Source organism: Sciurus carolinensis, unplaced genomic scaffold, assembly GCF_902686445.1.
Source record: "Sciurus carolinensis unplaced genomic scaffold, mSciCar1.2, whole genome shotgun sequence".
In the NCBI taxonomy this organism is placed as follows: domain Eukaryota; kingdom Metazoa; phylum Chordata; class Mammalia; order Rodentia; family Sciuridae; genus Sciurus; species Sciurus carolinensis.
In genome coordinates this window covers 375,413-401,459 of record NW_025920121.1, presented here as the reverse complement: position 1 = coordinate 401,459, position 26,047 = coordinate 375,413, and the positions used below count along the sequence as shown (strand labels likewise).

General features: G+C 38.6%; 1 pseudogene; it reads left to right on the top strand.

Moving 5' to 3' along the window:
• The window catches only part of LOC124973755 (probable RNA-binding protein 19), a 554,767-nt pseudogene that overhangs the window by 184,070 nt on the left and 344,650 nt on the right, over window positions 1-26,047 (top strand).

The following is a 26,047-nucleotide window of genomic DNA, read 5'->3' as shown; positions in this document are numbered from 1 at the left end:
TTATTTCACTTAGCACAATATTCTCCAATTCCATCCATTTACCTGGAAATGCCATAATTTTATTCTTTATGACAGAAAAATATTCCACTGTGTATATATATCACAGTTTCTTTATCCAATCATCTATTGAAGGGAATCTAGGTTGGATCCACAATCTAGCTGTTGTTAACTGAGCTGCTATAAATGTTGATGTGACTGTGATACTGTAGTATGCTGATTTTAATTCCTTTGGAGACAAACTAAAGAGTGGGATAGCTGGGTCAAAATGTTGGTTCATTCCAAGTTTTATGAGGAATCTCCATACTGCTTTACAAAGTGGCTGCACCAATTTGCAAATCCACCAGCAATGTACAAGTGTGCCTTTTTCCCCACATCCACGTCAACACCAATTGTTGTTCGTGTTCCTGATAACAGCCATTCCTATTGGAGTAAGATGAAATCCCAGGGTGGTTTTAATTTGCATTTCTCTGAATACTAGAAGTGTAGAACCCTTGTCCATACATTTTTCAATTGCCTTTAATATTCTTCTATAAAGTGTCTGTCCAGTTCCTTAGCCCAATTATTGATTTAGTTCTTTGTATTTTTGTTTTAAAGTTTCATAAGTTCTTTATAAATTTTGGAGATTAGTGCTATATTTGAGGTGCATGTGGAAAATATTTTCTCCTACTCTGTAGGCTCCCTTTTCACATTATTGATTTTTTCATTTGCTGAGAAAAAACATTTTAATTTGATTTCATGCTATTTATTGATCCACTTTCATTTCTTGAACTTTAGGCGTCTCGTTAAGGAAGTCTGGTCCTAAGCCAACATGATGAAGATTTGGGCCTACTTTTTCTTCTTTTTGGTGTAGGATCTCTAGTCTAATTCTTAGATTCTTGATCCAATTTGAGTTTTGTGAAGGGTGAGAAATAGAGGTTTAATTTCATTTTGCTGCACATGGATTTCCAGTTTTCCCAGCACCATTTGTTGAACAGGCTATCTTTCTCCATTGCACATTTTTGGATCCTTTGTCTAGTATGAGGTAACCGTATTTATGTGGATTTGCCTCTGTGTCTTCAGTTCTGCACCACTGGTCTACCTGTCTATTTTGGTGAAATACAATGCCATTTTTGTTACTGTTGCTCTGTAATATAGTTTAAGGTATGGTATTGTGAAACAGATAAACCCTTAGCCACACTAATGAAGAGAAGGAGAAAGAAAACTCAAATTACTAGAATTTGTGAAAAAAAAAAAGATCACAACAGACACCATTGAAATATATACCATAATTAGAAGCTATTTTGAAAATCTATACTCAAACAAAGTAGAAAATATCAAAGCCATTGACAAATTTTTAGAGACATATGATCTTCCCAAACTGAATCAGGAGGACACACACAATTTAAACAGATCAATTTCAAGCACTGAAATAGAAGAATCTATCAAAAGCCTACCAACCAAGAAAAGTCTAGGACCAGATGGATTCTCAACTGAGTTTTAAAAGACCTTCAAAGAAGAACTAATACCAATACTCCTCAAAGTATTCCATGAAATAGAAAAGGAGGGAACTATTCCAAACTTATTCTATGAAGCTAGTATCTCTGAGACCAAAACAGACAAAGACACATCATGGAAAGAAAACTTTACCCTAATATCCCTGATGAACATAGATGCAAAAATCCTTTTAACAAAATTTTAACAAACTGCATACAAAAACATATTAGAAGATACTGTAACATGATCAAGTGGAGCTCATCACAGGAATGCAAGATTGGTTCAATACCCAGAAATCAATAAACATAATTCATCATAACAATAGACTTAAAGTTAAGAATCATATGATTATCTCGGTAGATGATGAGAAAACATTTTATAAAATATAGCACCCCTTCATGCTCAAAGCACTAGAAAAAATAGGGATATCTGGAACATACCTCAACATTATAAAGGCTATCTAGGCCAACCCCATGCCAACATCATTCTAAGTGGAGGAAAACTGAAAGCATTTCCTCTAAAAACTGGAAAAATACGGGGATGCCTTTCATCACTTCTATTCAACATCATCCTTGAAACGCTAGCCAGAGCAATCAGACAGACCAAAGAAATTAAAGGGATATGAATAGGAAAAGAAAAACTCAAGATATCACTATTTGCTGATGACAGGATTCTTTGTTAGAGGATCCAAAGAACTCCACCAGAAACTTCTAGAAATAATAAATGAATTCAGCAAAGGAGCAGAATACAAAATCAATATGCATGAATGCATTTCTATTTATAAGTGTGGAATCCTCTGAAAGAAATTAGGAAAACCACTCCATTCACAAATCCTGAAAAAACCAATACTTGTGAATTAGTCTAACAAAAGAGGTGAAAGATTTGTGCAATGAAAACTACAGAACATTAAAGAAAGAAATTAATAAAATCCTTAGAAGATAGAAAGATCTCCTATGTTCTTAGATAGGTAGAATTAATATTGTCAAAATGGTCATTCTACCAAAGGGGTTATGTATATTCAATGCAATTCCAATTAAAATCCCAATGATGTTCTTCATAGAAATAAAGCAATCATGAACTTCATCTGGAAGAATAAGAGACCTGGAATAGCCAAAGGCATCCTGAGCAGGAAGAGTGAAGCATAGTATTGTTAAAGTAAAGCCTTCATGGAACATTTTGTATGTTTAGACCCATGCAATTTTAACAATATTAAGATACAGAATGTTTCTTTTCCTAAGTTTTCTCCCACTCTTTTTCAGTCAATACATACTCTCAAGACAATCACTATTTTGTCTTTTATCATAATACCTTTGGTTCTTATGTTTTCATTTTATAGAAGTCCTTTTCAGAATGTTCTTTTTTTGCTTGTAAATAGGGACATACTTAACCTATTAGTAAAGCTAAAATGATATGAAGGAATGGAAGTAAGCAGTTCAAATTATGATTCAAATGATGTATGCCATCATCCTAAGTTATATGTTGAATTCTTCATTGTCGGATTATATTTGACTGGAACTATTGTATACATTTTTTATTACTGGGATTTTCTTTATCACGAGGAAAACAATGAAGAAAGTAATGTGATGCAATGAATGTTCAGGTACCTGTCTACAACCTAATTTAAAAAATATTCCTCTTATGTTACATTTGTTTCAGGTTAAAAATAATCCTTTTTGCTAGGATCTAATTTGAAATTTAGCATAAGTTCTATAAATAATCAAAACACTCCCAGTGCTCTTCACCAGTTGATTGCATTTTGTTTCGTATACATTTCTCTCTCCATTTTTGTCCCCTTAATCATTTGAGAGTAAGTTGGAGGCACTGTGCCCCTTTGTCTCTAAACATTTCATAGTTTAATTTTAATGTTCTTAGATATACCTCAGAGTTGGCAAAATATTACACAATATCTCAGATTGATATGCCATCAGAATTTTAATATATTTAGTATTTGTATTAAAGGACTTGAAGTTGCTACCTTGTCTGGATAATTTAGAGCCCACTTTTTCTCTTGTACATAAAACTTCTGGTATTTCCTCTTGTCACTTTTACATTTTAACATAAAACTGATAATAATGATCTCTTTTCCTTAGTGTCTATAAGGTGTACTCTTTTGTTACAGATTATGATATTTGGAGAATTTGATAAGATCATATCATTTTTTAGAGGAAAATTTGGTCACACAGATAATTTTGTCACATCTTGAGGAGATGTCTGTTTTCTGATATTTTAGAATCCTGAAACATACTAACTTTATGACTTTGGTCAAGTTGCTTGATCCTTTGGAAACTCGAAGGCCCCCACTGTGGTATGGGGATAAGTAGCTCCTACCTCAACAACCCTATGAGGATTAAATGGGATAGTGTCTAAAGTACATAACCTAGTGATTGGTGCATAATTCAGTAAATACTAGCTTTAAAGTTAAAGCATAATGATATTTATTTTAAGTTTTGGGGTTTGGTTTTGCTTAACAAAGTAATCAATACATTTATAATAGTTTTATTAAGCATGTGTTACAGTGTTTACACAGTTTTATGTGCATTTCTATGTATATTTTAACTCTAGTTCTCATGTGAATTTGTAAGTTGATATTTCTGCAATATACATTTTTTAAAGGCCTTTTTTATTTAACGGTTGATTGTACAATAATCCCATGAGGTTATTAGGGGAGATGATTATATTTGTTTTGAGAATTCAAACAGATACCCAGAGAGTATACAGTTTGACTACTTGTTGATCCACAATAGGGAATTAGTGGCAATAGCTAATACATGTGGGTATTAGCTAACTTAATCCTTACAACATTATGAGATATCGTTCAATTGGAATCATGAGAAAGAAAAAGTGACTTCTCAAGATTGCAAAATAAGTGCCTGAAACAAATAAGTGCCTGAATTGGGTTTTGAGGCAGGCAGGCTGACTCTAAAGCTGCACAAGAATATCTTACAAACAGTATTATTTGAAATGCTAGTGCATGTTTTTGATTTTTGAACACTAGAATTCCCCAGGGAGGCTTTTAAACAGCAGAAAGTGAAGTGATAATGCAGAGTAAAAGAGGAAATCATATTCCTTTACAAGGCCAAAGAGTGTAAAGAATAGAAGAAATATATTTCCACAAATTGTGGAGAGTAGAATAAAGAGAAGTGGGAGATCTAGCCTTAAATCCTGACTTTTGTAAAATATTTTGCATTTCTGATGGGGTTTACCATCTTCTAGAATAATTTTTTCTCTTGTTTTTTTCCTCAGAAGAAAAGTTCAGAAGATATAGACCTAAACATTTATCCATTCTGAAATCCTTTAAATAGGTTGGTATCACTTTCTATTCTGTAAGACTCTATTTGTAATGTGGAGCACAATTAGATTAGATAAGAATAAAAGACCCCTTACCCTGTGTACTATTTTATAGTACCAACCCTCATCCAGTAATTAATTTTTGCGGAAGACAAATTATTTGGATATATATGGGAAGTTTTAGGTAGTTAAAAATCTCAATATGTTAATCACATGGACCAAATTGTCCTCTCCAGTCACCTTTTTACTTCCTTGCTCTTATATTTTGCTGGTGCCCATAACAAAATGAACTTACAGCCCAGTAATGCAGGGCAACTAGATTTCCTTCCTGCCCTGATACTTTTTTGTGTACTAGAAGAAAGTTTAGGATGGTGAGCCTCATTTTAATGAAAATCCTGATTTCCTGACTTTCTCCCAGTAGATTAGATTGTATTAACTCTTGAAATAAAGAGTCTCTATGAAGAGTAGCTAGAAAGTGATGCCTGTCTTGAGGACATTTTTTCCCAATGTATACAAAAAAATAAAATCTTGTCAATTATTTTTACAATGACCAAGATTTACAGGGGATAATAATTTACACAAGAATAATTAATTGACATCAGGCTCTGTTTAGTTCCGTTGTTGGTAGCTATATTAGCCTCTCTGTTGAGAAATATTACCCATGCTTCCAATCTGTGGGCTCTCCAAAATCTGAGTTATACTGTGTATCAGAAAGAGAACTGAGAGCTATCAGGGTTCAAACATAAAAAAGACCTTAGTCCATATCTTTTTCCCCACTTTTGTTTTTGTATTAGGGATTGAATCTCTGGGTGCTTAACCACTGAGCAACATTCCCAGCCCTTTTTAAAAAAATTGTTAGAGACAGGATCTCACTGATTTGCTTAGGACCTTGCTAAGTTGCTGAAGCTGATTTCAACTTGCGATCCTCCTGCCTCAGCATCCTGAGCCACTGGGATTACAGACATATACCACCTTGACAGGCTTCCCCTATAATTTTTATTGGTGCCTTGTAGTTGTACATATTGATGGGATTTGTTATTACATATTCATGCATGCACACAATATAAAAATATAATTTGACCAATATCACTTTTCAGCACTTCCCACCTCCCTCCCTGCCTCTTACCCCTTGGTTCCTTTTCTCTACTGTTCTCTGTTTTGATTTTTATGAGATTTACCCCATCTTTGTTTCCCTTTTTCCTCATATAAGAGAAAACATAAGACTACTGACCTTCTGAGTTTAACTTAATTTCACTTTACATAATGGTCTCTAGTTCCATTCATTTCCCTGCTGATGACATACTTTCATTTTTATTTATGGCTGAACAGAACTTGCACTCTTTACATATGTGATATGAGAAATACATATATGTGTGTTTGCGTGTGTGTGTATATATATATCACTGTCTCTAAGTTTATAACTATGTCTTCTTTTTCATATTTCATCAAACTGGAATAATGCCTGCTAGTCTGCCTTTTTCCTGTTTGTTTTTTGCAAAAAAAGAGTAAATTTTGAAATTTATTTATAAATAAAATTAAAGAGTACTGTGCCATAGAGACGTACTAAAATGTGGAATAAAAATAGCTGGAAATAAAGAATCTGAGCTTTTAAGCATTCTACACAGTAATTTAAATTCAAAAATATACTATTTGAGCCATATAAATGTGGTTCTCATTGAATCCTCAGTCCCCACAAAATCAGAGGACATAAATAAAAAAAATGGACCAATGGTAGAGAAAGATAAAGTTGGGGAGGTGTCAATGTACCAGATATACACATCTGTAATCCTCTCAACATTTTTGCATATTTAAAAGTTTGAAATACATTTTCTACATTAGTGCACAAGTTTCACTTCTGGTAATATGATTAAGAGGTTATGGAAACAATCCATCCACATCAAAGAGTATAAATAAGACCTGCCAAGTCTAACTCATAAACAATAAGGAAATGAATACTGAAGTCTTTTATATCCTGAAGGCAGCTACAGATGCAGGTAAATTTGGGATTTAATTTTAAAAGCCACATGGGATGTAACCGGCTGAAATCAAGACTCTAGATCCATGCTGTGCACTCAATAACAGCCCTCCCCAGAGAGCTGCAGCAGCAAAACACTGCATACTCGGGATACTAACAAAAAGAAATTCAACTATCATAACATCTTCTACTCAGAAGAATGCAAATTTTTACCTTAATCCTAAATCATGTAAACTATTTTTCTTAAGCGTTTATAAACATGTTCCAGTTGTCTCATGGAAATTCAGCACTACCTGCATTAATAAAAAATATTACACTAAACTTTTTATAATTTAATTTTTTTTGGCTGCTCAAAATTACATTTTATAGTTTATAGCATACTGATTATATAAGAAGTTAGTAAAATTCTCGTACTTTTAAAAGAAATAACATTTATTTTTACTGATTTTTTTAGATGATTCTGAGGATCGAACCAAGTGCCTCACCCATGCTAGGCACACACTCAACCACTGAGCTATAGTCACAACACAAATTCTCTTATTTTTATATCTTGTTATTGTTTTCATCACCAGAATTTTGAAGGTGCTGTTACCTTGTCTCTAGCTTTTAGTGGTGGTAATGAGGTGCCTGGTACCACTAAACAGAACAAATAAAAAAAGATGCCTGATATCAGTATAACTTACTTCTTTAGGAATGCTCTTTTACTTATTCCTCATTTTAAACAATATCTTGCTATAAAAAACAGTATTCAAATATGAAATAAACATACCTTAAAATTATGTGATTTTTACTTTGATATACAGTTTTTGAAATTTTGATAAATTGTGTCTATTGTAGAGTTTTTTAATATTTGTTATGTGGTTGGGGGTCTCGTTGCACCTGAAGACTTTAGATTTTCTGTGGGATACTCCTCTATTATATCTTTGATGACATATTTCTCCATTTCTATTGTATTTTTCTGAATAGTCACTAGAAGTACAATACAATTTCTAGAATGTTTTCTCTGAATATCATCATTTCATGATATTATGAAAAGAATGTTATTGCTTTAGTGTTTGATTTTTATCAATATTATCTTTTGATACTACCAATTTCAGAAACTGTAGTTTTTCATAACATCATAAACTAAACTTCATTATTTTTAAAAATTCCTTTGGTTTATACCTAATGCCCTATTTCTGTCCCAATATCCCATCCAGGGTGCTCCATAATGTTTGGTATGTAATCTCTCCAAATCCCTTTTGGCAATGATCATTTCCAAGAACTTTGTTTTTAATAACCTTTGTAGTTTTATAGAATAATGGACTGATGTTTTATAAAATATTCTCCAATAAAAATGTGTCTCATCTTTTCATGATTAAAATGTAGCTTGGTGAGTGGGGTCCATTTAATACTGTGGTACTATTCTCCGGTACAAAAAAAAATTATTCCATGGAAAACTGACAGGGTTTGGAAACCTGGGGAATGCAATCTTCCTCATGAGTGGGAGCTTACCAGAGAGAGCATGGGGTTTGAGTAGTAAAAAGGCACTCAAAGTATTAAAAATTTCCAATAACCTTACTTTATGGGTCTTTTATAGGGGTTCAGAGGAGTACAAGAAAATTGGGTCTACTGCTTGGCTCACATTCTAGAAATGAGTGGGTTGCCTCTTTCCCAAAGACCTTCTATCAGACTAAGACTTTGTTTCAGGATCCAAGATACACTGGGTGAGGTCACTCTCCACCACTGGGCAAAATCAGTCTGAAAGTGAAAGTAAAAGGCAGAGGCTTGACAAATCTGTTATCTTGCTCCTGCTGCATGGATAGAAGTTGAAACACAGATTTACCAATATTCCTCCAGTCAGGAATGAAGGGGATTGAGTAAGCCTCCTCTGAAAACCCTGTCACTCTTGCCTTTAGACCCGTGACCATACTATCCTTTTAATTGGCTGACAGGTGCCCAGTATCTTTCATAGAGGTATTTAAAAGGAGTGTAGAATTCCAGAATAAACAGCAATAGTTCTGTTGGTCTGTTTCACTCATCCTTTCCGAGAGTCCCCTTCATGGAAGAATTACAGCTAGCAGTCTAGGTGGCATTAATCATCAATCATTTTAGGAATATTGTCAAAGATAATGCACTCATGCTCTTTGAAAAAAAAAAGATCCATTTGTAGTTCATTGAAAAATTTTTAATGAAAGAAAACTGTCAGAAAGGTGAATTTCTATGCATGCTTAAAAGTAATTATAAGCTTGATCCTTACATTCCAAGTACATTTTACTTGCAAAGTATCTAATTTTCTCACCTAAGCCTTTTCATTTAATTTCATCTCATTCTGAAGAAAAGAACATTTAGATGCCAATGGTTATTCCTGCCCACCAAAGAGAATATTCATACAAAATATTTTAGAGATAGAAAAACAAAAGAATACTTATATATGTGGAATCTTTTGAAAACATTACTTTTCCTTTTCATGAAATAAAGATTATTAGAGGAATTTTTTTTCTAAAAACAGAAAGTGTAGCCTCTGAGAAATGCAGAAGTCACAGTCATTAATGAAAACACTGCCAAAGATTAGGAGTAGGTACACTGGTTCCACTTCACTACAGTAGGAACAGAACACACACATTGAACTTATTAATATCTGTTAGCACCTGGAAAAATTTCAGGCATCTCTTGTCAAAGTAAAATACATTTGAGGACTTCATTAAATAGGTATGACTGAAATCAACAATGACAGTAATTATTTATTTTAAATTTACAAGATGCAGATTATGTAATCAAATACCAACATGACTCCCCTTCACAATATTAATTGTCTGGATTTTTGTGCCTGGTTGAAGTTGATGTGCATCTTAATGTCATGGGAAACAACTGTGTTCCACCAGCATTTCTCAAATTTCTTAGTTTTGTGATATATTTACATTCTTTTGTAAAAAAATTTAAGTTGTATTTGTTTTAATTAGTTGTACATGACAGTAGAATGTATTTCTGCATTTTGATAGATCATAAATAGAGTGTAATCTCTCATTTTTCTGATTCTACATATTTCAGGATTACATCAGTCATGCAGTAATACATGTACATGAGATAATAATGTGTTTCACTCTATCATTCCTTCCACCATACCTTTCCCTCCCTTTACTCCTCTCTACTTAATATAAGTAACTCTTCTTCTGAGAATCCTAAAACTTTTCTGTATGGTTAGCTTACATCAATTTATAAACTAGAATTTAAAATGAGAAATTTTTAATCAATATTTAAAAATTAAATAAAAATAACCCAGTTACACAGTTAACATCATATTTTAATGGAAAAATAATTAGATCTAAAAAGTACTGAAAAGAGTGGTAGAGATGTACAATTTGGAAACAAAGATATATCTCAGCAGCCTTTATAAATAATTGTGGATAATCTTTGGTAGTCCTACAGTAAAACACAGGCGAAAGTATGTACTTTTCCAAAGGTTAGTGCACAATGTGACATGTAAAATCCTATAATGAATTTGCCATTCTTTGTTACATGGAAACTCACTGGTCCATTTTTCAGATGGAGTATGTCTGGTACCAATGCATGATATTACCTTGCAGACACAGTGAAGTAGTTCTGGGGACACCCAGATGTCCGTGGACAACAGTTTGAGAATCACTGTGTTACACTGCTTTAACACACACAATTTCTACTGTACTTAAATTGTATTATATATACATACCAAATAAATATTAAGCTTCAGAACTGAATATCACATGTATGACCCACACCTAATTTCAACAATAGATTCTTAAGGGTCATGACCTTTGATTTCCAAACTCAAATTGAAGCAAATTGACCCTGATGTTAAATTGCTAAATCAGTTTGCTGCTACCAAAGAATATTAGTTTAGTGCAAATTTTGGCAGTACACTAAAAGGATTTCAAAGCATTTATAGGGAATTTTCCATAATGTCACCTTATTGGTAAATAACCTGATTTTGAAATAAAAGGAAAGAAAAACTCCTGCAGTTCAAAAAGGTGAGTGGTCAGGGTCATGAAAGACAGAATGGCTATAATAGAACTGAAAATAAAATGTCCCTCAGGACCTTCCAAATCTACACTTTTCACCAAAGAATGTTATCATATGAGGAACCCCAGCCTCTACTCAAAAGTAGAACATACTCTTTTAGTAGTGAGCAAAACACTGTTATTGTTTTTAAAACACAAGAAAATTTGAGGGAGGGAGGGAGCAGAAGAGATCCATTGTGAAATCAAAAGCAGCAGCTAAAAGTCAGAGTTCAAAGGGGGAGAGTGGAAAGTAGGACTGGTGATGGTTTTTTCAACTGCACCACAGGGACTCTGGTGATGATCTGCCAGCAGAGAGACCCAGAAAGAATTTCTGAGGAAATAATGATCAAAAGCCATTGCGGATGGACTGAGTGGCAATAGGTGGCCAAGGAGAACTACCCAACACTACAGAAAAAAAAATATATATATATGCCTGCAACTTTAGTAGTTATTTGTACCTATGTCTAGAGTCAATTTTCTGCTTTCATATGCTGACAGAATACAAGGAGATTCAGGAGAGAATATCACCTCTAGTCTGAGCCCTAGAAAACAGTTCTTACTAAGTTCAATAATGATGGTAGTGCAAAAAGAAAGAAGGCTGGTTTACTCCATGGATGAAATAAACTTTTGGACAGTACCCAAGGAAGTGACCTATCAGAAATACTTTCTTTCTGAAGACTTTTTTGTCATTCTCAGGACACACATTTGCTTTTTGCTTTCCAATAGAACAGTTTTTCCTTTAATATAGTTCATTATCATTTTTGTATGAAGCTGAGCTCTTGAAAGCAGGTATAATCTCTTAGTGCTTTCCTTAATCCAACCATCTAAATAGTATCTGCTATCTACTATAGACTAAATAAAAATATCTGTTTATTGAATAAATAAGTAAATACCACTTAAAATTGAAAACAATTATGCTGGGTATGTGGTTCACTTATATAGTTATTTGCCTACCATGTGTGACCAAGGGTTTGATCCCTACCACCACTGATGATGATGATGATGACGACGATGACGAGGATGACGAGGATGACCAAGATGATAATAAATTTAAAAGTCCCCCCTGAGGTGTGTTGGTTGTTACATTATGTTATCTTTTTGAAACACACTCTCAGTGCTTTATCTAAAAATGTGAAATTGCTGTTTACTTGCTCTGAAGTGTGCTTTGAAGTTTTAGTGCATTAAATCCCAAAACATAAAATCTTCAAAAGGTGCTGTATGGCCTTTTCCATTCTTTTCAATCTGGCAGACTTGAAATCTCCCAAAGTTATCCACTAGGTTTGAAACTATGGTATTGAAGAAAACTAAAAAGAAGAGTATACTTAATCTAACAAAGTGATTGATGTGCATGTAATTTTTCTTTACTCTCTTATTGTAGACAACAGACAACAGAGAGCCTGGAGAGAATCAGGGTGCCCTTGCACTGCAAGTAATGACCTTGGGCAAGTAATATCTCTAAACAGCAATAACACTAATGCTTTTAAAGCCTGTCATGTGGATTATTAAATATTTATGTCGAGCATCTGGCTCATGGTTCAGAATACTATTCAGCCTTTTTCTTTTTAATTTACATTTTCACCACTCTCTGGCTAGTCTAAGACACCATCTTTTCTAAATAAAACCTCTTCAATAGCTTGTAATTGGACATCCTGTTTCCACACTTAGCACCCCATTCTCCACACAACAATTATAGTAAAATTTACATTCTTAAAATGCAAATCAGATCTGCCACTCTTTTGATGGCTTGTCTTGCCCCTCCTCTTAGGACTGATGTCATGCCCCATTCCAACCCCACCTCCATTTCATGACACCACATTCCTACCACAGCCTCACCAGCTTCCTTGTGGTTCCTAGAAAAGGGTAAGTAGGCTCGACCCTCATGCTGTACCTCAAATGCTCTCCCTTCCTTTCCCACAGGTCAAATGTTTCCTTATCAATCTCTCTTATCAACCCCAGCAACCTCTCTCAGCCTCCCCCCCGACACTCTACTTCCTTCACTGATATTTTCCTGGAAATGACAGCAGTTCCTGGGACATAGTGCACCCACAGAAATATCTGTTGAGTGATGGAATAAATATATTATTGATAGTACAGCAAGAAAGTCTTAAGAGGCAGCAGCAGAATAGTAAAATCATGGGAAATATATTTTATTACCTCAAATTAGGAACTAAAAATAGCAAGAATGTATTAGGGGTTTATATACTGTACAGTTAGTTGGGTCTTATACAAAACACATAATAGGTATGACCACTGTACCCATCTGACAGTTAAAAAGGATGAGGTTCAGCAAGGTTATATAACTAACTCTAGGAAGCACAGTTAGTTATGGAATGAGTCTGGTATTGAACTCAGACTCTGGTGTCAGAGTCTATCTGAATCAAAACATTAATTTTGAAAAACAACTTCACAACTAAAATACTCTTTTCTCACAACATTAATTTTCCTTTAATGTTCAAAAAATCATTTTGATCTACTGCTGCACTGGGTCAAATGATTTGTTATGATTTGAAGTGCATTTATTTCTGTCATATTAGGAAGGGTAAGAAATAAGACAGAACCTCTATTTCTCTGCCTGCCCATGCTTGATGGTTCATGTGGGAATTGAGATGTGGCTCCCTGTTTGGGGAGAAACAATGAGAAGAGTGTCTGTTCACTGAGTAGCTGTGCACTCAAACCCAGACCACATTTCTCTCCACACAGCTACTAGATCTTCCTCACAGCAAAGCTAAAATGTACAATGACAGATGAAATTTCTGCTTCTATTTGGATGTGAAATTCAAACCTAAGATGAAATATCACACAGTTAGAAAACAAACTGAGATCACTAAGTAGGACTAAATTTTATGCTTGATTAGTTCATTCAATTGTCCAAAAGCACATTCAACTACTTAATGATCATGACATAAAGGGTATATTTAAAACTGTATAAAATATTGGTCTTTTCACTCTTAACTTTTCCTTATTTACATGTTAATTTTTCTCTAACTTATTACATTTTTCTAAAAAAAGGTCAAATATTTGAAGTTCTGGTATTGCGATACCCATGCTTCACTCTTCCTGTGAAGGACTGCTTTAGCTATTAAGGGTTTCTTATACTTCCACATGAATTTCATGATTGCTTGTTCTATTTCTCTAAGTTACATCATTGGAATTTTAATTGGAATTGCATTGAATCTGTATAGCACTTTTGGTAGTATGGCCATTTTGACAATAATAATTCTGCCTGTCCAAGAACATGGGAGATCTTTCCATCTTCTAAGGTTTTCTTTAGTTTCTTTCTTTAGTGTTCTGTAGTTCTCATTGTAGTGGTCTTCACCTCTTTCGTTAAACAGATTCCCAAGTATCTTATTTTTTTCAAGGTTAATGTGAATGGGGTAGTTTTCCTTATTTCTCTTTGAAGATTCACCGCTTATGAATAAAAATGCAGTAGATTTATGAGCACTGATCTTATATCCTGCTACTTTAATAAATTCACTCAACAAAAACAGCATGGTATTGGCACCAAAATAGACAGGTAGATCAATGGTACAGAATAGAGGACATGGACACAAACCCAAATAAATACAATTTTCTCATACTAGACAAAGGTGCCAAAAATATGCAGTGGAGAAAAGATAGCCTCATCAACAAATGGTGCTAGGAAAACTGGAAATCCATATGCAATAGAATGAAATTAAATCCTTATCTCTCTCCCTGCACAAAACTCAACTCAAAATGGATCAAGGACCTTGGAACTTGACAAGAGACCCTGAATCTTATAGAAGAAAAAGTAGGACAAATCTTCAACATGTTGGCTTAGGATCAGACTTCCTTATCAGGACTTCCATAGCACAAGAAATAAAAGCAAGAATCAACAACTGGGATAGATTCAAACTAAAAACCTTTCTCTCAGCAATGGAAACTATCAGCAATGCGAAGAAAGAGCCTACAGAGTGGGAGAAAATCTTTGCCAATCATACTTCAGATAGAGCACTAATCTCCAGAATCTATAAAGAACCCAAAAAATTCTACACCAAGAATGCAAATAATCCAATCAACAAATGGGCTAAGGAAATGAATAGACATTTCACAGAAGAAGATCTACAAGCAATCAACAAACATATGGAAAAATGTTCAACATCTCTAGTAATAAGAGAAATGCAAATCAAAACCACCCTAAGATTCCATCTCACCCCAATTAGAATGGCGATTATCAAGAATACAAGCAACAACAGGTGTTGGCGAGGATGTGGGGAGAAAGGTACACTCATACATTGCTGGTGGGGCTGCAAATTAGTGCAGCCACTCTGGAAAGCAGTGTGGAGATTCCTTAGAAAACTTGGAATGGAACCACCATTTGACCCAGCTATCCCACTCCTTGGCCTATACCCAAAGGACTTAAAATCAGCATATTACAGAGATACAGCCACATCAATGTTCATAGCTGCTCAGTTCACAATAGCCAGATTGTGGAACCAACCTAGATGTCCTTCAATTGATGAATGGATAAAGAAACTGTGGTATATATATACAATGGAATATTACTCAGCCATAAAGAATGATAAAATTATGGCATTTGCAGGCAAATGGATGAAATTGGAGAATATCATGCTAAGTAAGATAAGCCAATCTCAAAAAACCAATGGATGAATGATCTCGCTAATAAGTGGATGATGACACATAATGGGGGGTGGTAGGGGTTAGGGTTAGGGTTAGAGTTAGGGTTAGGGAGGGGGGCAAGAATGGAGGAAGGAAGGACTATATAGAAGGAAAAGAGGGGTGGGACTGGTGGGGGGGAAGGGAAAAAATAACAGAATGAATCAAACAATATTACCCTATGTAAATTTATGATTACACAAATGGTATGCCTTTATGCCATATACAGAGAAATAACATGTATCCCATTTGTATACAATAATAAAAAAAAGCAAAAGTAAGATTAAAAGAAGTTTATGTATTTGCTCACTCTAGCTTTAAATAAATAGATTTCTGTAATACAATAATCATTAATATTTATAAGGAAGAAATAGGAAAGTAACAATCTAAAGAATTCTTATGGTACTCATAAAAAATCTTAAGGAATAAACTAATATTTTGGTATTTCCTTGCCCCAGGAAGAAAGACGATAATGCATATTCATATATTTTTCTAATCTTTAAAACATTTTCTAAATAAATTTTAATGTGGATTTAATATAAAACTATTCTTATTACAACAATTCTACTTTCTCTAAATGACACCAATTCCACAAATTCCTGTTCCCCAGAAATCATTTGCCTTAATTTTCCATGACACAAATTATTTAAATATATTTCCATCACAAAATCTCTTACAAAAATCAAGCCCATTTGAATTATTATCCAACAATACTAAAAAAAAAAGAGAATTTCATCATCACTATTTCCTTTTCTTGTGTTATACCAAATCTCATAGTATCCAGCCTACATAAACCATCTAACTCAGACGGACGACATGATTATTTTTCAATGAGTAAGATAAAGTTGTATCTGCATAAAGAAATTACTTCAATAATAGTATGCTTTATAGATCCACAAACACTAATTATAAAAAAGAACAATCACTAGTTCTGCATTCAGCTAATTAGGGCAAATCATGTAAAGAAAACAAAAAAAGCTATTAAGTTTCAGAAGAATGGAATGGGAACCACATGTGTCGGAATAAACACTGGAGGGAAAAGCATGTTCCATGCATCTTGCAGTATTGGCTTCCATTATAAATGGGTGCACCCAACAACGCAACTATCCCACAGTAATTTGAAACCGAAATTATTCATTTATATGGGGCCACCACAATTCTGTCTCTATGTATGTATCTCTTCTAGGTCCCACATCCCCCCTACTAAAAAGTACATCCTCATGCACAACCTCTCTTTGAAGCAAATACATGGGCAATGGTTCAAAAACACGAATTAGTGAGGGTCGTTCATGAAATATAAAGATCTCACAATCTATAACTATTTGTATTACACAATTATAAACCATGATTACATTTATTGCAAATACTGACTCTGAAGAAAGGCTAAAATGTAACAAGGAGTAGGTTGTCTTGACAAAACACAGAAATGAAAGATCTGTGATAAGCAAGAAGAGAAATAAACCATAGACTTAACACAATTGCTCTGATGCATACATGTTTCTACCAATGGGATATGTCCATTCACACTACAAACAGGACCACTGCATGCGATGGGAGCACACATGCAAAGGTTTTTTCAACAGGTTCATAAGACACTTGAACACAAAGGATTGCATGCTTGATATCTATCCATATGGATGCAATACCCAAACAACTGCATTCTTTTCACAACCAAAGTGCATGAAAGAAGACATGCACAAAAGCAACACACACACACACACACACACACTCACTCTCCACCTATTTGTAACCCTTCTATTTCCCACCCCTTCACTTTGTACTCTCTTTCCCTAAAGGCAACAAAAGACCGTCCAAGTGCTAGGAGGGCCTGTCCAGCCCCAACAAAAACTCCTCTGCCTGGTGCTCTTGGTCCTGCCTACTGCTGGCCCGCTCCTCCTCCCCTTTCTCCTAGTCTTCCTACCAGCCCACGCGCCCCGCCCCCAGCCCAGCAGTCCTAGCACGCCTGTATTGCAGGAGCTGCCTGTTGGAAACCCAAAACTGACTGGCTTCTGAGCATACCCAGTTGCCTTGCTGGTGCCTAGCCTCCCTACCTCACACGTGTTTTCTTGTCTTTGGTCTTCTGCCTGGTATGAGGCATCGAAAGCCAGCAGGGGGAATCCAGCAGGAGGTGTAAAGGGCGGGGGCGGGGGCGTGGGCGACCTGGCTTGAAGCTGGAGCCAGGAAAGCCGGCAGAGGATAGGGACCAGCGCTCTGGTCCACCGCCTCAGGTGCGGGAGGTTGCGCTCCAGGAGGCCAGGCCGGGTGGCCTCTGGGTGGCGGGCGGCGAGGAAGACGGGGGACTAGATGCTTCCTGCAAACAGGAGCCTCGCGCTGAAGACACCCCTCGGTTTACGCGCATGCGCTCTGGTGAGCTATGGCAGCCGGGTGGAGGCAAGAGAGGCCCTCCTGGAGGATTTCGCAGTTTTCTTGGCTGCAATGTGCTCCACCACTTGCAAGAGTGCAGTGGTGGGCGAGAGTCCACAGCCTCTTCTCTGGCTTCACCTGGCGGAGATGGCTCACTGATGCTGGCGACTTCACTGAAGGCGGTCCGTGAGATGCCTCCCAGCCCAACAATGGGCACTTCCACTGGGGACCTTGAGGTTGTGCACCACCCAACAGTGTCACCGTATTTATATATGCGCGCACACACACACAGATACGTTACATAGTATTACATATATACCACATTTACGTATATATGTGTATATATATATGAAACAGAACCCTGAAAGAAATACCTGAACCCCTGCATTCTGAATCCTCTTCACTTCCAAACTGCATGAAAGAAGAGTTGCACAAATGCATGGGCAGGCAGATCAAGATCAAATACAACACACAACTAGCCAGGAAGATAAGCAGAAATACTGCTGCAGTTTTCACGGTGGAAGCCTCTAACTTTAAAACCAAGCAAAAGCGCCCCGTGCTCTAAGGAGGTTGTGCCACAAGAGGGTTCCAGAGAGGAGACCCATTATAATTCAGCAAGCACTGCTGAGCTAGGACTGACTGACTGGATGTGTAAGCAACACACCACCTAAGTACTTTCACCCGCTTTATTCCAAGATAATCATTTATTTCTTGGATACTGTGCACAATTCAAACAAGGGGCCCCTAGAGGACGCTGGCTCAGATGCTGTCATATACACCCTATCAAATCAAATGATGGCCCCACCAGGCACTCGCATGCAAGCGTGGATGGGCTCACACAGCTACAGGTACACACATACACAGTCTATCAGCCCAGGCAGACCTCATGTTTAATGCCTTGGATCCCTCATCAGAGGGACAGACATCAAACAAAGTAAGGTTGGGTGGGTTGGCGTTGGCTCTCTCCTGGCCATCTCTCTCCTTATTCACATCCCAGTACAGGCACTAGCAGGGCACACGGGGATTTCCCAACCACAGTCTAGTAGCTGCAACTCCCTCTGCACCTCATCACCTTCTGAGGATTTCAGCGCCACCCCAAACACAAGTACACAGAACAACCCCTTTGCTTCCAGCCACAATTCCCTCCTTTTAACTTCTCAAACACAAATATGTCCTACTCGCTCAGAAAACATTTTCCTCTGTAGCAAGGAGATAAACAAAGACACCATGCCATCAATCCACTACTGCCACTGGCTTTGCTGAGCACTGTGTGGCAGTGCAGTCCTTACCTGCCAGTTGAGCTCCAGGTGGCCTTCCCATGGCAGTACTCTCCACCTCCCCAAAATGCTGGGGCATTCTGGTCCACCATCTCTTTGTCTCCTGCCTCTTGGCTGACTTCAGCTAGCTGTTGTCTGTGGGATCTCAAGTCCCTGCCTGGGGCTGTGCTTCAATTCATCACCCAGTGTTCCCAGAAGCGCTGCTACCTGTGGGAACTAACGAGGAACACTGGATATAGGATGGCATAGAATTTCCCATGGGTGTCCCGGGGTGGTGTGCACCCCTGGCTCCAAGAGACATCCTCCGGCAGGCCTCTGTGCCCAGTGTTGTACTCTGCATCTGGGCAGTGGCTGTGGCACAGGCCCAAATGTCAGCACTCCTGCTGGGAAGGGCCGCCTGCCCGACAACCCTGGTTCTCCTTCATGCCCTGGCCCATTCTGGTCACGCCTTCCCAAACCACACACACAAACACACACACACACACAAACGCTCCCTTCTCCACTTACTTTTTAACCCTTCTATTTTATCTCCTTTATTTTTTCCAAAAGGCAATAAGAGACACTCCAAATGGTAGGATGCCCCGTCCCACCCCAAGAACTTCTCCTCTGCCTGGTGCTCGGGGTCCTGACTGCTGCTGCCCTGATCCTACTCCCCTTCTGTGTAGCCTTTATACCAGCCCAGCCACCGCCCCCCAGGCCCACTGCCCCTGTCCCCATTACTTGTAGTGCTGTTGTAATGCAGGAGCTGCCTGTTTGAAACCCTAATCTCACTGGTTTCTGAGCATGCCCAGTTGCCCTGCTGGTGCCTTGGCTGCCTCCCTCCCACGCGTTTTCTTGACTTGGGTCTTCTGCTGGCAGGGGGCATCAAAGGCCAACAGGGTGATCCAGCAAGAAGAGATAGGGTGTGGGTAAGTGGGCACAGCGCTGGAGCCAGGAAAGTCGCCAAAGGCCAAAGATGCAGGCTCCCGGCCACCACCTCAGGTGCTGGAGTAGGCGTTCCAGGAGGCCAGGCCAGGTCACGTCTTGGCGGTGTGCAGCGGGGAATAGGGGGGACTCCACGCTTCCTGGAGGCAGGCGCTTCACGAGTCCCGGACACACTGAAGGGAAATCCCTTGTGGTTTATGCGCATGCGCTCTGTAGAGCAACGGCATCCATGTGGAGCAAGAGTGGCGTTCCTGGGCGACTTCATGGTTTTCTTGGCTGACCGTGCTCCACCGCACAGGGCTGTGGTGGTGGGCCAGAGTCCACACCCTCTTGTCCGGCTTTGCCTCCAGTGGTCCGCTCGCTCATGCTGGCGGCTTCAGTAAAAGCGGCCCTTGATATACCTCCCTGCCTTGTGATGTGCCATTTTCCACCAATGGGCATTGCCAGCCGGGGACCTCGAGGCTGTGTGCCACAGAGTGTCACCGTATTTATATATACATACACACACACACACACACACACACACACATATGCTACATAGTATTAAATATATAACATGTTATTATATATACATATATACCAGAAACAGAAAACTGAGAGAAATACCCAAACCCATGCATTAAATTCACTTCCAACATGCGTGTAATAAGAAGAGTTGCACAAATGCATGGCTCAGGCAGATGGAGATCAAATCCAACACACACCTAGCCAGGAAGAGAAGCAGAACCTACTGCCCCAGCTTTCACCCTCTAAGCCTCTACTTTTAGAAACAAGTGGAAATCAGCCCTGCTCTAAGGAACCTGTGCCAGAAGAGGGTTTCACAAAGGAGATCCATGACAATTCGGCAACCACTGCCAAGCCTGTAATGATGGATTGGATATGCATACATCACACCACCTAAGTTCTTTCACCTGCTTTATTCCAAGACCAAAACATTCATTTCTTGGATACCTCATGTGCCATTCAAGCAAGGGGTCTCTATAGGAGGCTGGCTCGGATGCTGTCATAAACATCCTATGAAATCACACCAGGGCCCCACCAGGCACTCATATGCAAGCGTGGATGGGCGCACACAGGGACAGGTGTACACACGCACACACACGCACACAGTCTATCAGCTCAGGCAGACCTCATGTTTCATGCCTTGGATCCCTCATCAGAGGGACAGTATTAAAACTGAAAGTAAGTTGGGTGGGGTGACCTCGGCTCTCTCCTGGCCATCTCTCCCCTTATTCCCATCCCATTACAGGCACTTGCATGGCACACAGGAATTTCCCAACCACATTCCGGGAGTTGCAACTCCCTCTGCTCCCAATCACCGTCTGCGGTTTTAAGCCCCACCCCAACCCCAAGTTCACAGAACAACCCCTTTGGTTCCAGTCACAATTCCCTCCTTTAGCCTCTCTAACAATAACATTTCCTACTAACGCAGAAAACATTTTCCTCTTCAACAGGGAGATATACCAAGAACCCATGGCATCCCTCCATGCACTACTGCCACTGGCTTTGCTGAGCACTGGATGGCAGTGCAGTCCTTACCTGGCAGTTGAGCTCCAGGTAGCCTTCCCAGGGCAGTACTCTCCACCTTCCCAGAACGCTGGGGTTGTCTGGTCCACCATGTCTTTGTCTCCCACCTCTTGGCTGACTTCAGGCAGCTGTTGTCTGTAGGACCTCAAGTCCTTGCCTGTAGCTGTGCTTCAATTCATCACCTAGTCTTCCCAGAAGCACTGCTACCTGTGGGAACTAAGGAAGAGCGCCAGGTAAAGGAGGGCATGGACTTGTCCCTTGGTGTTCACCCCTGGCTCCAAGAGAGCTCCACCCGAGGGTCACTGTGCCACGTGTCATGTTCAGCCTCTGAGCGGTGGCTGTGGCACAGGCCCAAATGGCACTGCTTGCCCTGGGAAGAGCCGCCTCCCCAACAACCCTGGTTCTCCTTCATGCCCTGGCTCTCTCTGGCCACGCCTTCCCGCCACACACACACACACACACACACACACACACACACACTCTCACACACACACACAAACACTTCCTTCTCCACTTACTTTTTAACCCTTCTATTTTGTCTACTTTATTTTGTACACTTTTCCAAAAGGCAACAAGAGACACTCCAAATGGTAGGATGCCCTGTCCCACCCCAAGAACTCCTCCTCTGCCTGGTGCTCGGGTTCCTGGCTGCCGCTGGCCTGCTCCTCCTCCCCTTCTGCCTAGCCTTCATACCTGCCCATGCGCCCCACCCCCACAGTCACTGCCCCCCCCCCACCGTCCCCGTCCCCAGTACTGGTACCACTGCTGTAATGCAAGAATTGCCTGTTTGTAACCCAAATCTGACTGCCTAATTGACCTGCTGTCGCCTTGGCTGCCTACCTCCCACAAGTTGTCTTGGCTTGGGTCTTCTCCCTGGCAGGGAACATCGAAAGCCAACAGGGTTATCCAGCAGGGGAAGCGAGGGGGCGTGGTCGAGCTGGCACAGCGGTGGAGCTAGGAAAGTCACAGAGGCTAAAGTGCGTGCTCAGGGCAGCTGCCTCAGGTGCGGGAGGAGGCGCTCCAGGAGGCCAGTCCAGGTCGGGTCCGGAGGCGTTTGGCCGGGAAGATACATCACTCCGCGCTTTCTGGAGGCAGGCGCGTCACTGGTCCCGCACACACTGAATGGAAAGCCCTTGTGGTTTTCGCGCATGCGCTCTGTAGTTCGACGGCATCCGTGTGCAGCCAAGAATGACGCTCCTGGAGGACTTCGCGATTTTCCTGGCTGGCTGTGCTCCACCTCGCAGGGTTAAAGTGGTGAGTGAGAGTCCTCAGCCTCTATATGTACAAACACACACACACAAACACAAATATGTTACATAGTGTTACATGTATAACATTATTACTCTCTCCTCTCTCTCTCTCTCTCTATATATATATACATACATATATATATATATATATATATATATATATATATATATATAAATACTCATTTGTCAGATTACCAGGTGAAAGGGAGCTCCACTCCTCTCTTCTGAGTAAATACAATTAAAACCTGTGCGTAGTGACTCTCTTTGCAAGATCCAAGCTGGAATCCCACGCTAAGACTTCTCTGCAATGCAGGGTTGGCACAATGAACAAATTGAAGATTTTGAAAACAGCCAATATTCATTAATATTAGTTAACAGAAATATATACCTGAAGAGCCCACTTTGAATTTTTTAACATATAATGATGCAGGAAATCAGGATATACATGTCGTGAAATTTGAAATTCACAAATGTGTGTGTATATGTATATGTGCTCACACACCTTGGAAAGGGGAGTTTGAAATCTGCTGAGATTAAAATGAAGGGAATATATAGTTTATGGTAAGTTTGAACACAAATAATTGCATTTTCATCTTTCAATTCAATGCTTCTTATGTGTAACTGCAATGATTGAAAGGGCATCTGAATAATTTTAAGTTAATTTAAAGACTCATCTCAACCTCAAATACACCCCTGTATTATTTTTCCCATCCATTTAAAATGTAATCTATTCCTTCACTTAGATTTTAGTGAATGGCTTGGAAGAGATTTTCCATATCATAAAACATGTTTATTTAATCAAGGACTCTACCCACACTTTCTCCTTTTTGGTGCACTTCTCTTAAAATGTACCTTTATTTTGGATAATGCTTTGAGTGTAATTCAGGGTAAAATGTTCAGAACAAAGCAAGGCAAAGTGAAGGGCAGAATACCAGATTAATGACAGTGTGGGAACCACAGGCACAAGTGACCAAGTTTGAAATGCTTGTTATAGGTGAGAAGAGACCACTGCTTATAAAGTAGAGATTCCAGACTTAAGGAAGCTTCTTTTCACAGCATATTTCATCTAGTTCCCATTTTATTAAATGATGGGGTTGTATCAATCATTAAGTAATCAGAAAAGACTTGGGTTTCTAGTGACTTTATTTTTTAATTTTTATACACTCTCTTCGACCATTTGCATTAAAATGGAAGTGAGATTTTTAAAAGAAGGAATGAATTTAGGGAGTTGCTTCTACTTTGTTAATGTGGCACCTCAGCATTGTGGCAGGCTGTGAGGGGGGAAGGCTGCTTCCATTTGCTGAATGATGTTTATCTCTCAGGCAAGGAGAGCCTGAGCCTCAAGTTGGTAAGAGAGACAGGTGACAGAGTCGGGGACTGACTTGTGAGTGTTATAAATACAAGTTTTACTGATTTCCTATGGACAAAAAAAGGAAAAGACAGAAAACTCCTTGCCTCTGTAAAGACAGAAAACTCCTTGCCTCTGTAAAGTACAGGATCTAGGGTTGGATTCAGCAGGATGCTATCTAGTGAAGGCTATATGCTAATTTTGCAGATATTATACTTTAGTTATGTATTGCTTTAGTTATGTATTGTTTAGTTATGTATTGCTTTTGTTAAAATATCTAAAACCTTGGCAGTTTCCTGATGTACATTCTCTGAAAGCGCTCTCTACAACAGAGCACATGGTTGTCGGGCAGGCTTCAGCTGGTTTCTTTAGGGCTTTGACAATGAGATGAATCTGCAAAGTGACATTTACAAGGAAACACATGTCTAATTTCACAATTAGCCTGTTTTGCCTTGTATCTAAACTAGCTCAACAAAATTGTTAAGCATCCAACTGGTTACAGAGGGAGGAAAGCAAGATAGGTACAAACAAAATCACAGCCGATTACTTAGGCTAAATCTAGTGCCTCTAAGCTTGAAATTGTAACTTCAATGTCACCTGAAGTAATGTTCAGTCTGGGCAGTGCAGGATAATGCAGGGGATTGTAAGAGTCAATTTATTAAGGAGAAACCGTTCCTACTTAAAAAATGAAAGCTCTTATGCTATGTTTGGCAAAATGTTTCATTTTTTATTAGACTCTTTCACTTTAACCTTTCTCCTGAAGGTGATTTGAAGGTTATTCCCATTGATGATTTAGTGTAAAAACTTCTTTACCAAAAGCTCTAACAGACATTCTTCCCATTTTGTCTTCTGTTTTTGAAGTACATTCACCACTTCAATATTTTTGACAGAAATGTTTTTGCACTTTTAATTTTTTATAAAAATCCAGTGACACTAAGTCTATGGACTCTTCTTAAAATATTAACAGGAGAGAAAATAAGCATGGAAATGCTGTATCCAACTTCACCATGCTGAATTGACAGAATTGAGTTTACTATAATACTTTGTAATTTATTATAAATGGGGAAGTTACACATGATTTAGATGTAAGAGTTTTAGTGAAATTGTCTCTGGACTGTTGTTTTATAAGCTACAGTCTGTTTCAAATCACTATATAGAAGAATACACAGCATGTTACAATCTATATGCTCCTTCAGTAGGTAAAGTGCAAATGTTAACTTAAAGTTAATATTGTGAGTCTTTGAGGGTCTGTTTAATGATAATGGGAAATACTTTTTGCATAAGAGGTTTATTTATGGGGTCAAAACAAAGATAAAACAAGGAGTTAGGCACTTTTCTTCCTTCTTCTTCCTTCTTTTTCTATTTCCTTATATTTCTTCTTTTAAAAAATATTTTTTGATTGCCCCAAAATGGAGAAAAATGGGATATGGGGACCCAGCAGCAAGTAAGAGGCTCCAAAAGGCATGCTCTGCTGTCAAATCGGAGGCTGAATCTGCCCAAGATGAGATGATCTGTACTTCTGCCCAGCCTGCCGTGATGTCTTGCACCTGAACCTTTGACCTGGGATCTGATTCCTGAATTCATGATGAATAATTATTCATAAATTGTCCTTTGCTGATTATTTAAGGGATTGTTGATGTAGAAGGCTAGGAACTGAGTCTGTTGGAACTGAAACACAGGGGATAGGAAACTGTCATATTTTTCTACTTGAGCCATGGGATGTCAAACTTGAACAGCCAATTTAACCTTGTTGGTTTGTTTCAGATATTTAAAGTACAATAAAAATATCCTCAGGGGAGAAAGGCTGTTTCTTGTCAGGAAAATTGGAGAATGTATTTATGTCCCTATTGTTTTTAAATAAAATAAACCCATCTGGACCAGCGTCCCTTTTGTGACATTAAGCCACCTACATGGGGTTTGTTTCTCTTGCCAAGTATTTCATACATTGAATGTTGTCTTACCTTTCCATC